Genomic DNA, 8,137 nt, shown 5'->3' with positions numbered 1-8,137 from the left:
AAGAAATTGAATTTGTAGTTAAAAATTTTCCCAAGAACCAGAACAACAACCAAGAAAACTATACAAAATAATACACTCAAAATCACTACAAATAAGTCAAAAGAGAATCCTTAAAAATATTTTTAACCCATGGGAAGGGAAGAAAAGAGAAACAGAAGACCCAAACAATAATCAATAAAATGGCATACAAAAGCCCTAACAACAATGACTACCTTAAGTGTAAATGGTCTGGGGGCTGGCCCCTGGCGTAGCTGTTAAGTGCACGCGCTCCGCTGCTGGCGGCCTGGGTTTGGATCCCGGGTGCGCACCCATGCACCGCTTGTCAGGCCATGCTGTGGCGGCGTCCCATGTAAAGTAGGGGAAGATGGGCATGGATGTTAGCCCAGGGCCGTCTTCCTCAGCAAAAAAAGGGGAGGATTGGCATGGATGTTAGCTCAGGGCTGATCTTTCTCACACACACACAAAAAAGTGTAAATGGTCTAATTATATCAGTTAAAACATAGGAATTGGCAGAGTGGATAAAAAATCGTGACCCAACTATATACTGTTTAAAAGAAACTTCAAATGCAAAAAAAAAATAGGTTGAAAGTAAAAGAATGGAAAACAATGTATCATGCAAGAATTAATCAAAGGAAGAGTGGCTATATTAGTATCAGATAAACTAGGCTTCAGAGCAAAGAAAGTTACCAGGGACAAAGATGTAGGCACATTTCATAACAATAAAAGGATCAACCCACCTGGAAGACAAAATTCAGTGTATGCACTAAAAACCAGACCCTCAAAATACTTGAAGCAAAATTTGGTAGAGCTGAGAAGAGAAACAGACAAACCCACAATTATATATAAGTTGGGGATTTCAACACTCCCCCCCCTCAGAAACAGTTATAACTAATACACAGAAATTCAAGAAGAATATAGAATAACCATACAACACTATCAACCATCAGTATCTAATCAATATGTATAGAACATTCCAGCCAATAACAGCAGAATACACAATCTTTACAAGCGCCCATGGAACATTCACCAAGATAGATCATATCATGGGCCATAAAATAAATCAGAGAGAGTATGTCTTCTAACCATAATAAAATCAAATTAACACTCAATAACATAACAGAAAAATCTCAAAACTTTTAGAAATTAAACATTGCACTTCTAAATAATCTAGTGTCAAAGACAGTCTCAGAAATTTTAGAAAATACATTTTAACAAATGAAAACAAAATATGTGTGACACAGTTAAAGCAGTGCTGGGAGAGAAATCTCTAGCACTAAAGGCTTACATGAAAAAAAGAAAAGATTTTCAAATCAATGATCTAAATTGCCAACTTGAGAAACTAGAAAATAGAAGAGCAAAATAAACCCAGAGCAAGCAGAAGAGAGGAAATAATAAAGATAAGACAGGAAGTCAATGAAATTGAAAACAAAAACAATAGGAAACAATAGAAAAAAGTCAATGAAACAAAAAGCTATTTCTTTGAACAGATCTATAAAACTGGCATATCTTTAGCAAGAGAAAGAAAAAAAGAGAGATAATACCAGTTACCAATATCAGAAATAAAACAGATCACTACACATTTAGCAGTGAGTAACATGATAATAAGGGATCTACTAAGAAAAACTCTACACACATTAATTCAACTTCTTAGATGAAATGGATCAATTCCTTGAACAGCATAAATTATCAAAAACTCACCCAATAGAAAGTAGATCATTTGGGTAGCCTTATAACTATTAAAGATATTGGACTCATAGTTTAAAAACTACTAGGGGCTGCCCCAGTGGCATAGTAGTTAAGTTTGTGCACTCTGCTTCAGCGGCCTGGGATTTGCGGGTTTGGATCCTAGGCATGGACCTACACACCACTCATCAAGCCATGCTGTGGCTGCGTCCCACATACAAAATGGAGGAAGATGGGCACAGATGTTAGCTCAGGGACAATCTTCCTCAAGCAAAAAGAGGAAGACTGGCAACAGATGTTAGCTCCCAGCCAATGTTCTTCACACATACACAAAAAAACCCTACTAGAACTAATAGATCATCAAAGTCACAGGATACAAGACCAACATACAAAAATCAAAGGTATTTTTATATACTAGCAATGAACATGTAGAAACAAAATTAAAAACAATACCAAACAATCTCTGAAAACAAATAAACATATTTAGGTATAGAGAACTTGTATGCTGAAAACTACGAAGTACTAAGCAAAGAATATCTAAATAAGTAGATGTACTATATTCATGGATTGGAAGCCATGAACATGGTAAAGATGACAATTCTCCCCAAATTTATTTACAGGTTTAATGCAATTGCATAAAAATCCCAGGAAAATTTTTTTTTGTAGATATAGACAAGCTTATTCTAAAATGTATATGGAAAGGTAAGGAACTAGAATAGCAGAAACAAATTTTGGGAAAAAAAGTATAATGTGGGAAGAATCACTCTACTTGATTTTAAGACTTTCTACAGAGCTAGTGCAATCAGGACAGTGTGATGTTGACAGAGGAATAGACACATAGATCAGTGGAACAGAATGGGGAACCCAGAAACCGATTCACACAATGATGCCCAGCTGATTTTTGAAAAAGGTGCAAAAGCAATGCAATGAAGGAAGGATAGCCTTATTGACAAATAGTGCTGGGGAAACTCGACATCTATAGGCCAAAAAAAAAAAGAGAATCTCGATCTCAGCCGCCAAAATTTGACTTAAAATGTGCTATGACCTTCCATGTAAAACTAAAAAATAATGCTTTTGGAAGAAAAACACAGGAGACAATCTTGGGGACTTAGGGCTAGATGAAGCATTCTTAGACATAACACCAAAAGTGTGATTCATAAAAGAAAACATTGATAAATCGAACTTCATCAATATTAAAAACTTTTGCTCTGCAAAAGATGCTCTTAAGAGGATGAAAATACAAGCTTCAGAATGGGAGATGATATTTGCAAACCATATATTTGATAAAGGACTCATGTCTAAAATAAAGAACTCCCAACAGTAAAAACACGTCATCCAATTAGAAAATGGGCAAAACACAGGAAGAGACATTTCACCAAAGAGGATATATGGATAGCAAATAAGTACATGAAATGATATGCAACGTCATTAGCCACTGGGAAACACAAAACCACAATGAGATATCACCATACACCTGTTAGAACTAAAATACAAACTAATGACAATTCCAGGTGCTGATGAGAATGTGGAGAAACTGGACCTCTCATATGTGACTGGTACAAACGTAAGAGGCTGTAGCCACTTTGGAAAAGAGTTTCGCAATTTCTTAAAAAACAAAGCATACATTTACCATATGACCCATCGCTTGCACTTTTTTATTCCAGAGAAATAGAAACTTATGTCCACAAAGGAACCTGAACACAAATGTTCACAGCAATTTTATTTAAAACAACCTGAAATAGGAAACAATCCAAATGTCCTTCAATGGGTGAATAGTTGAACTGTGGTACATCCCTATCACGGAATCTGCTCAGTGATGAAAAGAAGGAAACTATTGATACAGGCGACAACTCGTAGGGATCTCAAAGGCATGATGCTGAGTGAAAAGAAGGCAATCTCAAAGATTACATACTGTGAGATTCCGTTTATTTAATATGTCTGAAATGACAAAATTACAGAAATGGAGACAGGAACAGTGGTTGCCAGTGTTGGGGGATGTGGGAGGCAGGTGAGTGTGACTGTAGAGGGACAGCATGAGGGACATCTTTGTGCTGATGGCACAGTTCTTGTATCTTGATTGTGGTGGTGGTGACATGAATCTGCACATGTGATAAAATTCATCCAAATGTAAACACACACAAATAAGTGTATGTAAACCTGTGAACTCTGAATAGCTTTTGTGGACTTCCCAGTTTTGATACTGTATCATAGTTAGGTAAGGTGTTACCATTAGGAGAAACTGACTTGAAAGGTACGTGGGACCTCTCTACTATTTTTGCAGCTTTCTGTGGATCTATAATTATTTCAAAATGAAAAGATTTCAAAAATCAATTATATTTCTATTCAGCAGCAAAAATTCCAAACTAAGAAAAAGCTTTAACATACTATTTTCAATAACTTTAAAAAAAATCAACATCCTAGGAATAATTCTAATGAAAAACGTACAAGTCCTCTACACAGAAAACTTGTGAAAGAATTGAAAGAACTAAATAAATGAAGTGATATGCTATGTTTATTGATTGAAGAATGAAAAAGATGTTAATTCACCCCAAATTGATCTATATGAATTTAATACAGTCTCAATCAAAATCCCAGCAGGTTTCTTCTTTTTTCTTTTTTTTTGGTGGAAATACCAAACTGACTATAAAATGTAGACTGAAATGCAAATGGTAGATATACTCAAGATAATGATGGAAGAAGAAAACTTGGAGTATTTCCAGCCCAGATATCAAGACTTGTTATAAAGTGACAGTGTGGTATTGACACAAGAATAGGCAAATAGACCAAAGAAGTCAAATGAAGTTCAGAAATAAATTCACACATATATGGACACATTTATGACAAAAGTCCAGAGTAGTGGGGAAAGCGAGTTCTTTTCAGTAAATAGGAACTGGATCACTTTTATATCCATTTGTGAAATGATAAGTATTCACCCATACCTCACACAGTACACAAAACCAATTTCATATGATTGTTGTTCCACAAGTGAAGGGTCAAACAATGACACCTCTAAAACAATATGGAAGAATTTATTTTGAGTTTGAGACAAAAGATTTCTACAACACGATACAAAAAGCATTATATATTGTTTTCTTGAGCTCTTTATAGATTTTATTCCTTCTTCATAGCATCCTCTTCTTGTTTTATGGATGTAATGTTTTCTCCATGGTGATATAAATTAGAGTCTTTTAACTTAGGTTTCTTGATTTTCCAAGTTCACTTTTTTGCTTGTTTGTTTTTTCACATTCCTGGTGTCCACGTTTGTCTGATGATTCTAAGTTTTCCTAGGACTTGATTGCTTATAGGTGGCTGACGTGTGTTTCCTCTGCTGTTGTGTAAGTAGGTTTGTTTCCTCATTAGGTCTGAATGGGAAAGCTGATGGGGAGCTATGGGTACATAGCTGAATGGGCAGCCCATTGGCTGGGAATCTCTGAAATGCCAGGATTCCTAAACCACTAGCCTATCCCCACCCACCCAGGTCCATTTCTCTAGAGAAAAGCTCCCTGGCTTCTTTCACAGGCAGCCCCTTGGAACTTTGCCATCTCTGGGTCTGAAGTCCCCTGAGTTTCTCCAGGAGGCTCTCTTCCTTGGCCCCCTGTAGCCCTCTTTTGCATATAGTCTTGCTGCTGGCTGCTTTCACTTTTCTTCTCCCAGAAGTATGTTACAATCTTTCATCCACTGAAGACTCCTCCTCCTGTTCATTTCTTTTGTTATTATTGTTATTTACTGGTAGTGAGTAGAGAAAAACAGATGTTTTCAGTCTACCCTCTTAAAATGGAACCTTCTAACTAACTTATCCTTTTAACTAGCTTAACTTAGTGTTTGCCAAAATTACTTGGATATACTATCCTATTAACAGCTAAATGGAACAAATATTTAGAAACAGCATTATATAGAGATTTGAGGGTGTTATGAAAAGGTTGATCAATCTGACTATGAGAATAAAAATTCTTGTGTCCTTTATGAAGAAAACCAGGGCAGAATCCCCACCTGTGGAATTTCTGATTGTACCCCTGTTTCAGTAGTGTAAGCATCCTAGTGTTCACAAACCCTGGGGTGTGAAATCTTAATCAGTGAGTACTTTTCCAAGTGGCCAAGTCAATCCAAAACTGCTTCAAGGAAAACTCATGTTCTGTCCACTAGTGCTCAGTTCTCTTTAGGGCGAGAAGACTGGTTAGGCTTCAGAAAGAACTTTCACGAAAGATTGCCAACTCACCTATTCACTTATCACTTCTCTTGGTCTATCCCTCTGCCTTCAGCCAGCCATGTGGAAAAGCAGAACATTGGGCCCTCCTCAGAGAATATAATCTCAACCTGTCAGCTATGCAACTCTCCTCAAAATCCAGGCTGAGGAGAAACAATCTTGAAAAAGATCATCTAAAGCAACATTTCCCAAACACTGTTCTGGGGAACACTAGTTCTGCCAGATGTTAATAGGACTTCACGGACAAGAGAAAGTTCCATGATGAACCAGATGCATGTTTGCGTGTTGAAGAGTCTGAAAAGGAAAACCTCATAGGGACCAACCTGTTGAACTTGGTTTAAATCAGCCTTTTCTTACGGTATCTGACTCTAGAACTTTTACTAAGGGGTTTTTACCAGAAGCACACGTAGGAAATCCACTTCTCCATTTGTTACACAATGCTGCTGGAAACAATAATCTCTTGTGATACTTATTGTCCAAAAACACTCCACAAAACAAGCTCTTTCCAAATTTGTGCGGAGGAGTGAGTGGGAACTGGAGTGCTTTTCCCTTTCTGATGAGCAGGGCCATGTAACTTGTTGTTCCCCTTTTTGCTCAAGGAAACTCTGAGTCAAACTTGATATTCAGTCTTAGTAAAGATATCACTCTCTGTGATTAACATATTTACTTCCTTCCTCTTTCCATATTCTAATTGTTTTGATTTTATTTAACCCTCGGTTACTGCATCCTTTGGTAAAACCTTTCAAAAATGTTCTAGAAACAGTCAAGGTCGAAATGTGTTTCAGAGGGAAAACATGGCTAAGAAAACCTGTCCAGACTGTGACATTGATGTTGATATGTGATCATGTAATCTCCACGGTCATACAGATTTAACAACACAGTCATAGTCTAATTACACATTGTGACAGGTTCCCCGGACGTCGAACAATTTGTCTTTTCCATTTCAATGAGTTGCACTTGTAAGAAAATATTTGGCTTTAAAAAATACTGCGTTCTTATGCCCTGGTGAAGCATTTGACAGCAAAAAGGAAATCCTCAGGGAAACTAGAGTTTTATGTTTCTGGTTTGTGGGGGAATGTGGACTACATTTAACTAAGAGAATAGTTTAGACATGTTTTATTTCAAAATGCAAATTCATCAAAAGAGGAGGTTGGCTGTTTCCCTAGGCTTCTCTTCAACATATTACCACATACAGCACACATACCGTGCTGTTCTTAGGAAATTTCTTCAGTTGGCTTTTTAAAGTGACAATGCACAATCCTGGCTAATGGGGGAAGGGAAGCCAGGAGTGAAGAGGATTCGAGACTGAGGCCTTCAGTGACAAACATCGACAGTCCTTTCCCTTAGATTTTATCTTGAGTCTAATTAAACCACTTTCCCCAGGACATTGATTCATGGGATATAGGGGGAGGAAAGTTAAACATCTGGTAACATGATACCAGTTAAATAAGTTACAGTGGAACACTACCAAAGCAATAAAACTGAATTATATAAAAATATTTAACAACAGTTTTAATGCAGCTTTGAGCACTTGTGAATTTGGAATAATAAATATTTAATCTTTTGATTTTTGCTTTAGTCAAAATTTGCTGTCTTCAGTCAGAAACACTGAAACAAAAAAGTTAAAATTTATTACTCTGAATTGAAAAAAACTAAATAAGTATGAAAGAAATTTAAATAAATGATGCTATTTTGTAAATCTGTAGATTTATATTTCTACATTCATAAACAGCCTAAAACAGCACGAAGACTTTTGGACACCCTGAATTATTTCTTGAATAGTGCAGGCTACTAACAGTGTGTATAGGGCCTTTCACATTTTGCAAAGCATAACATATGTCTATACAGTCACAGAAAAAAGTCTACAGAATTATAACCATGCATATTTACAAAGCTGTTATCTCTGTTGTGAGATTTTTGTTTTCTTTTCCATGTTTTTCTGTGTTTTTCACATTTTCTACAGTCAACATACATAGAATTTTTAATATGGAAGGAAAAAAACCTTAAAAATGTCTGTGGTGTAATGGAGCTAAGGAGAAGTTTCTGGTTATCTGCCCTTGCTCCTTGCAAGCTGAACTGACGTGGTTCAGGTCTGTGACTGGATGCCCCCCCAGCCACCTCTGGCTGGGGCTTGATGGGGTCGGGGTGCCCCATCCCCCTGCAGGTGGGTGATCAAGAATGTGCATATGGCTGACTCTGATGACGAGACTAGTGGGCAACTTTGCTGGAAATTTCTGAGAAAAGTGTCTT

This window comes from Diceros bicornis, chromosome 40, assembly GCF_020826845.1.
Source record: "Diceros bicornis minor isolate mBicDic1 chromosome 40, mDicBic1.mat.cur, whole genome shotgun sequence".
Classification (NCBI taxonomy): Eukaryota; Metazoa; Chordata; class Mammalia; order Perissodactyla; family Rhinocerotidae; genus Diceros; species Diceros bicornis.
The sequence above is the reverse complement of the archived record's forward strand: the minus strand, read 5'-3'. Positions refer to the sequence as shown.